The sequence below is a fragment of the Nicotiana sylvestris genome, chromosome 9 (genome assembly GCF_000393655.2).
Source record: "Nicotiana sylvestris chromosome 9, ASM39365v2, whole genome shotgun sequence".
NCBI lineage: Eukaryota > Viridiplantae > Streptophyta > Magnoliopsida > Solanales > Solanaceae > Nicotiana > Nicotiana sylvestris.
This window is the reverse complement of record NC_091065.1, coordinates 125,758,326-125,767,442: the sequence shown is the minus strand read 5'-3', so window position 1 is coordinate 125,767,442 and position 9,117 is coordinate 125,758,326. Positions and strand designations below refer to the sequence as shown.

General features: G+C 34.8%; 2 non-coding genes across 2 annotated transcripts; both read left to right on the top strand.

Moving 5' to 3' along the window:
• The first annotated feature begins 554 nt into the window (after positions 1-554).
• LOC138878808 (small nucleolar RNA R66) lies at positions 555-630 on the top strand. The gene has a single exon (XR_011402584.1). It is a non-coding gene; the product is annotated as a small nucleolar RNA R66 (small nucleolar RNA).
• Positions 631-730: 100 nt separating this feature from the next.
• On the top strand, positions 731-817 carry LOC138878820 (small nucleolar RNA snoR118). The gene has a single exon (XR_011402595.1). It is a non-coding gene; the product is annotated as a small nucleolar RNA snoR118 (small nucleolar RNA).
• The last annotated feature ends 8,300 nt before the right edge of the window (positions 818-9,117 follow it).

Genomic DNA, 9,117 nt, shown 5'->3' with positions numbered 1-9,117 from the left:
ATAATGTTTGATAAATTTAATATTCAAATAATTGAGGGCATTTTAGTAAACTTATCAGTTACAATACAATATGATACAGTCAAACCAAACAACAGAATATTATTTAACAATAACAAACAATACAATCTATCCAAACTTTGTATATATAAAACGATATAATACGATACAATACAATATAATACAATACAATACAATATAAAACAATACAACACAATACGATACAATACAATATAATACATTATAAAACAATGGGAACAATTATCCAAACAGAATGTTAGTATATATGTATGAGTTAAACCCTGAAAACCCTAGCTCTGCTTCTTCCTTCATACTGCAACAACTTAGAGTCGATCTCACTTTGTAAATAATTCTATTTTTTTTTTGGCAGTGTAGAGTCACTATGCCACTTTTTTTTTTGTTTTTTTTTTTTGTTAACCAGGCACAGTATTCAGATCCTGACAAATTCTTCTATCTTTTTTAGTAGTCTTTCAAATCTTAATAAGTTTAGATTTTTTAATTTTTGGGAAAAAAGTAATTAAAAATAATAGAGGGCTTCCACTGATGGCATGAAATCCTTGAGACCCGAATTCTCTATTTTGATGACAATTACAAACATTCTTATACGATGACTTTCAGTAACGATTTGCTTTTCTTTTATTTTTTGTTACTTCTTTTCTAATCTTAACCTTTTGTGTTTTGGGTATTGTTAAAAATACCCAAAGAAGAGGATTCAGATGATTATCGCACTGGGGCCTGAGCAGTTTAATAAACTGTATCTTTTGATGGACAATGCAGCCTTGCAAGCTATGTCTGGTCACTTTTCCATAATAGATAACAAGTTTTTATTTTGCGAAAAACATTATTTTCATATGTATTATTTCAACAAATATATTTTTCTAATGTAATGGTTATTAAATAAATCTCCTTTTGGTTCAGATATCCAGTTGAGGATATTACTATTATATTTTTCTTAATGTAGAAATCTTTTTGCATTTGAAAATCTTGAATAGACACGATTTTATTCACTTTGAATTGGTGCCAATAAAAGTTTTGGACAAAAATCATTCACTACTTAAAATTGCCACAGATTGCTGAAAACAATGCAACTTCTGGACTGAAATACAAACCAAAATTTATGAGGCTCGAATAAATCAATGCAATAAATAAATTTTAAAGTTAGACATTCCTTCCCAATAAAAGAAACCTAAAATGCATACCCAAAATTGCTGCAACTTCCTTGCTGATTAGTGCACATTATATTTTAAGTATGGATTTTTACCTAGCTATATTATAATAGAAACCTATTTATTATCTTTATTTAAATTTCTTATTAATTACTTTATATACCTATATTTACTAGTTTTATACAAAACCATAAAAAGGAGGAAATTGAATATACCTTAAATATTGGGTATCAACATAATCCCCTACATTTAAGATACTCTTCCTTTTTTTCAAGGAAAACTATATCTGTCTTTGTACTTACCCAAAATCATCACAATAAGAAACCCACTGAACCCTAATATCATCACCTCTCTTTGTACTTACACATAGTAAGAAACACATTGATACCCATAATCTTTCTAACCCAAAAATCTCGCTTACTCACTCCTCTTCCACTGTTATCCCCCCAAAATTGCAGATTCTTTCATTTTCCAAAGCTGTTGATATATGATTTCTCTCTTTACTCGTCCAAACTCTCTTTCTTATTTATATAATACAGAAGAAATTCGAAGATTTGCTCTACAATCAAGTTGTGAGTAAGCTTCACTCTACATTAAAGTTGGTTTTAGGTTGAATTTCATAATGAAACTCGAGAAAGATGAAGTTTCGGAATTGTATTACGATTGTATGATAAAGATATTATAATTGTATCTTTAATATATCAATACCTAAGACAATTCTGATACAATACTAATACTATTAAAATACAATATTGTATTATAATTTAAGTTTAGAGTTGGTTTTAGGTTGATGTTTTAAATTGAAACTTGAAAAAGATAAAGATCAAAGTTGTATCATAATTTAGAATTGTATCACAATTTGTACCTAAAACAATACATGATACAATACTAATACAAGTATAATACGATATTGTATCAGTTTAAGTTTAGAGTCGATTTTAAGTTGTATCATAATTGTGTAAGAATTCTTTCATGATTGTATCAAATTTGTATTTGAATTATGAGCAGTTGTGAGATCGTGACGAATTTCACAGTTTGTATCCAAATATATGATAATTATATATATTAATTTATTAGTATTATATTAGATGTCATTTTGGATATTAATGTACCATTTACAAGTTATATACAATTGTGATACAAGTATGATACAATTATGTTTTATATATTGATGTATCTGATACAATTTAAATACAATTATGATACATTTATCATACAATTCCTGAATATTTCTTTATTTTCAGTGTTGTCTGGTCTCCCAGCAAAAGAACGATGCAATTGATGATTTAATAATATAAAATTATCAGCAATGGTGGGAAGAGAGAAGATGGAGATTATGGGTGTAGATTACGGAATTTTGTTGTAAAAAAAGGGAGAGAGAAGAGGAGAGGAAAAAACAAAGAAAGGATATAATTGAATCTCTTAATTGAAGGCATTAGTAATAGGGTGAAAGCCTTTTAAGGAGCAATCTACACAATTTGTAAGAAAAATCTAGATACTTATTAAAAACTACAAAACATAGAGAACATTGGTAAATAAGTTTCTAATATATTATAATTAGGTAAAAGTCCCTTTTAAGTAGGGGTGACAATTTGAGCCCAAACTTATCCAACCCGCCCAATCCGTCCAGAGACTAATGGGTTGGGTTATAAATATTTTAGCTCATGAGCCTATATTTTCAATTTTCTGTTTTATTATTTTTCTGCACCACGCACCCACCCTACCCCCTCCCCCCGCTAACCCCCAATTTTTTTTTTTTTTTTTTGTATTTTTAATTTTTAATTTTTTTGTTTTTCTGCACCGCCCACCCTCCCCTCCCCCCCCCCCCCTCCCTCCCCCCGCAAACCCCCTCAATTTTTATTTTTTTTGTTACTTTTTTTTTATATTTTTTATTTTTTTATTTTTTGCACCACCCACCAATCCCAACACCTCCACCCTCACCCGCAAAATATTTTTCAACTTACACATTTTAAATACTAATTTGTAATTTAAGAAAATATACTTTGATTCTCAAAATATTAATAGTATTTATTTACCTACATACATACATATATATATATATATATATATATATATATATATTGTATTTTTAGTTTTCTATTTTCTGTTTTTTCGTTTTTTCGCACCACCCACCCATCCCACTTACCCCCCATGAGCAAACCCCCTCAAATGTTTTTTTTACTCTTTTTTTTGTATTTTTAATTTTCTGTTTTTTTTTGTTTTTCTGCACCACCCACCCACCCCAACTTTTCCATCCCTACGCGCAAAATATTTTTCAACTTACACATTTTAAATAATAATTTGTTATTCAAGAAAATATATTTTGATTCTCAAAATACTAATAGTATTTATTTACCTTTTATACATAGGTGTATAAAAGGTAAAAGGCTTTGTTTATGCACGATGATCATGGTTCTAAAATATGGGTCAAGTTGGGTGGATTGGGATATGATCCATTGTTTAGCCTATCTTGACCCAGCCCATCTTAGCCCAAGTACACTTTGAATTAGGTTGGGCAATGACCAATTTATTGACCCGCCCAAATTCATTCTAACCCGCCCATTTGTCACCCCTAATTTTAAGCTAATAACAAAAGGTGTCTAAAGGAAAATTACAAATAATGTGGTTTGGACTTATCTTACTAATCCTAGTGACGGTGAAGTAAATAACTTTCAACACGCATTGAAACAATAAGAAAAGATAGAAATGAAAATTCTATGAATCTCAAAGTTTATACTCTATGATGATATTGATTAAGTAACAAAGTTTCTAGAGATGAATTGCTATTAAGACCTCCCCCATACTTGATTAAAGAAAAATTTCAACCCAAAATTCACATAGTCGTGATTATACCTAATCCAATCCACTAGGTAAGCCAAACAACAGTTAAACAATTCTAATGATAATAACAAAAAATTAATAAGTAAAATACCTAAATTTTCATACAATAACCCAATGATTAGTAGTACAAGTCATGGGCCACTAAGATTAAATTAACAAAACTAGTATGAAAATAAATACATATGTCTAGAATATACATGAACAAAATTTGAATCTAAAACTACCAAGGACAAGTGGTAGTTATATGCGAAAAATAAGTACATCTTCAATGCACCGTCATCCACAACATCTTAGCTCCAGAATCTGCATGCAAGGTGCATAAATATAATATAAGTACAATCGACCATATGTACTCAACAAGAATCATAACTAACCTTGGCGAGTTAATAGTGGCAATAATTATAAATGATATATGCTAATCACATATACAGTACATAAATCTAACAAGTACAGAACAATAATATGACGAAGTCACGAGTCACAGATAAAACCACCTTGGTACACACAATAACTTAACGTACTCTTCTCAATAAACAATCTAGCATATAAAGAAGATATTCAAATAAATCAGGTAAACAACCAAAGAAATTGCAAGTAAAGATGGAATGCAATAACTAAATATCAATACGTTGCAGTGCGCAATCCGATCCAAATAGAAATCACAATACGGCTTTAAGGCCTATATCAGAATATTAATAACCAAACCAAACCAAACTACTGATCAGCCTTCAAGGCCCACATCGACCAGAAACCTTTCAGTTTTCTCACAATCCACGTGTACACCATCAAGAAGACATATGAGAGTGTGATCCTAGGGAAATGAATCCATATCCATAAGCTGCACGGCGTAATCACGTGCAATCCGCCTAGCGTGGTCAGAAGCTTAATATCCCAATTCTCCTGGTATGGTCACAGGTTCAATATCAGGATCCGCTCGGCGTGGTCACAGGCTTAATATCACAATCTGCCCGGCGTGGTCACATGCTCAATATCAAAATTCGTCCGGCATGGTCACAGACTCAATATCACAATCCCCCGGCGTGGTCATATGCTCAATATCACAATCCGATCGGCATGGTCATAAGATCAATATCTCAATACGCCTGGAGTTCTCACATGCTCAATATCACAATCTGCCCTATGTGGTCACAAGTTACAATTCCAATTCATATCACACAGAAAGCAAATATACAAGAATATATGTACATGATCAATGAACATCAAATTTCATACTTCTGGACTGGTATAAGTGACATGCTAAAGTGTAGGCATGTGCATAATGTGCTATCATAGCTCAAATCAGGTAATTACATCACGAAAATTGCAATTATCAGGTTCAATCAGGGGATTAACCTCTATGTAACCTCAAACATGACTCAAATAGCTTACAACATGGGTACACATATAAGAACCATCACAGCATGAAGCTTAGCAATCAATCATAGGCATATCATAGCATAAACACTACTCCGAACATAAAAAATACGTCGTGCACGAACATGGGTTCAACCCACAGATGTGCACCACCCATAGCACGTAGCTATCACAAAGAACTTAGGCAACTAGTGCCTCAAACAAGTTTAGATAAGATACTTACCTCCAACAATCCAAACTGATACTCTAAAAGTCCCATCCCGTACGAATCGACCTACAAATGGCTCAAAACTAGCCAAAAGCAACTCAAAAACATCAAATAATGCCATAGTGAACAAACCAAAATGATCAAGTTCGAATCTCTAATCAAATACTCAAAGTCAACCAAAAAAACCAACCCAGACCCGTACTCTGGAACCCGATAAAACTCAAACATTCTGACAACCCATTTGAATATGTGTCCAACCATACTAGTTTCATCCAAATCCGATCCCAAATCGATGTTCAAAACCCAATTATTCACTTTAGAAATGTTTTGACAAAAACTGTCACGCCCCAAACCTGGGGAGGTGTGGCTGGCACCCGGTGTCGTGCTGGCCTGAGTGAATGTAACGACCCGACCGGTCATTTAGAGCATTTGCACTTCGCTCAGTAGTTTGGGGGCACGGGTAGCTCCGTATGATATATTAGGCCTTATGTGCAAAATTTGAATTCATTCCGAGTTGATTTGATATGTTTCGGTGCGAGTTTTTGAAGTTGAAAGTTCATTAAGTTTGATTTAAGTGTGTTTCGTTGTTTCAATATTGTTATACGTGATTTAAGGCCTCGAGTAGGTCTGTATTTGTCACAACCCGGATTTTCCACCATCGGGAGTCGTGATGGCACCTACTCGTGAAAGTTAGGAAAGCCGAGTATTATAGATTCATTAACCCTTTTTACTTAACCTTTTTAACAATTCAATATAACAGGTGATCAACAGCGGAAATATTATAATAAACAGATAAGTGGAAGACGAAACTAATAGTTTAACCATACACTAGTGCAGAATCCAACATACAACTCTACCCAGAATTTGGTGTCACAATGTCACGGACTATCTACGAATACTGCAAACAGTGGTCTGAAAGATAAATACAAAGTTGTCTCTGAAATACATAAAAGAAACAGAATGGAAAAATAGAAGGAGACGCCAAGGCTTGCGAACGCCTGCAGGACTACCTCGGATCTCCGCCACTGGACTGAAGGCAGCAACCTCACTATGGTCCAAATGCTGCAGCACTAGGATCTGCGCACAGTGTAGAGTGTAGTATCAGCACAACCGACCCCATGTGCTGGTAAGTGCCTAGCCTAACCTCGGCGAAGTAGTGATGAGGCTAGGACACGACTACCAAATAAACATGTGCAGTTAAATCATATACAACGGGAAAATAAAGGAAGAAATTTACAGTTAAAAATGGGAGGGGGGAACATGCTGCAGGGAATATCAGGTAACAATAGAGAATTCAGTAAAGAAACATACGGAACACCAAAATTCAACTACAAGCAGAATAAGAAAATCAATGACAAGTGCACGGCATCACCCTTCGTGCTTTTACTCTCGTCCTCACCATAAAATCAATATATCGGCACGACATTACCCTTCGTGCTTTTACCTCACATAATCATGGCACAAAATTATCCTTCGTGCATTATCACACATATCATGGCACGATATTGTACATCGTGCGACACAATATCACCCTTCGTGCTTTTACCTCACAATATTGGCACAACATCACCCTTCGTGCATTAACACTCTCAAAATCATGCACGACATCACCCTTCGTGCTTTACACTCTTCCTCACCCAAGCAACAATCACAAAGCAATTTGGGCAAGGGAATCAATAATATCACAATAAAAGCCCGGCAAGGGAACAATAGCATAACAACAACTTCCTTGCAAGGGAAACAATATCATGAGTAATAACATCCCGACAAGGGAGATAATATCAAAAGCAATAATATCCCGTCAAGGGAAACAATATCATAAACATCTTCTCTTTTCCACAATTACTTCACAACTCAATTATCAACTTGAGCCAACACTCTACAATATTCAATTACCAATAATACTTCCACAAGCCTTGTTTAATAATAGAATTCATCATATTTGCATGAACAATACGAACCGGAGTCACATTAACCGTAATATAAGACTCACAGTCATGCTTGACACCGGCGTATAGATACTCGTCACCACACCTATACGTCGTACTCAACAGTTAACACATAGCAAATAAGACACAACTCCTAATACCTCAAGCTAAGGCTAGATCAAACACTTACCTCAATGCCACAAACACAATTCAAGCCTCAACTACCGCTTTACCTCTTGTTTCCTCCACCAATTTGCTTGTATCTAGCCACAATTTACTTTTCGATATCAATAAATGCTAAACGAATCAATTCGAATGCATGTAAATAGGTTTTCTAAAGATTTTCCCAAAAAGTCAAAAATTGACCCTAGGCCCACATGGTCAAAACCCGAGGTTCAAACCAAACCCCGATCACCCATTCACCCACGAACTCGAATATATAATTTGTTTTGAAATTGGACCTCAAATCGAGGTCCAAATCCCCAAAATCTAAAAATCCTAAGTTCTACCCAAAACATCCAATTTCCCCTATGAAAACCCTTGATTTTGAATTGAAATCATGTAAAAAGATGTGATAGATTGAAGAAAATGAGTTAGAAATGACTTACAATTGATTTGGAGAAGAACTTTTCATTAGAAAATCACCCAAGAGGGCTTAGGGTTTGAGAGAGTTTGAAAAATGGAGAAAAATCCACCTAATTCCCAATTAACTGGTCGCAGAAGTCGTAATTGCGACCAGGGTTCGTAATTGCGAACCCCTTCAGGACCTGTTGCATTCGCATTTGCGAGGGATTAGTCACATTTGCGATAAAAGGGTCGCATTTGCGTCCAAGGCCTGCCCAGGCTAGGTTCCTATTTGCGATGCTTGGGTTGCAATTCCCATTCCTGAGGACTTCACAATTGCGAAGCCTGATCTCGCAATTGTGAGATCAGAGGCCTGGGCAAAAATACCAGATACCAGCAATTTTTCCTAAGTCCAATTTCACTCTGTGGCCTATCCAAAACTCACCCGAGCCCTTGGGGCTCCGAACCAAACATGCACGCATATTCCAAAAATATTATACAGACTTGCTCGTGCAATCAAATTATCAAAATAACATCAACAACTATGAATTAAACCTCAAATTCTTGAAATCACTCAAGAACATTGAAATTACTATTCTTTCAAATAAAGGTATGATTTATACCAAACGAACTCCGATTCTTACCAAACTTTACAGATTCAACTTAATTATTATTTCAAACTTGTACCGGGCTCCAGAACCAAGATACAGGCTCGGGCTTGGGACCTCGGAATTTGATTCCGGGCATATGCCCGAGTCCCAAATTTTACTACGGACCCTACGAGACCGTCGGATCACGGGTCCGGGCCCGTTTACCAAGAATGTTGACCAAAGTCAACTTTATTCAATTTAAAAGCCAATTTTCTTATTTTACTTAGTTTTCACATAAAAACTTTTTGAAAACGCGCCCGGAATGCGCACATAAATCGAGGCAAGACAAAAAAAGATTTTAAGGCCTTGAAACACAGAATTTACTTTCAAAACGAGTGATGACTAGGTCATCACATTCTCCACCTCTA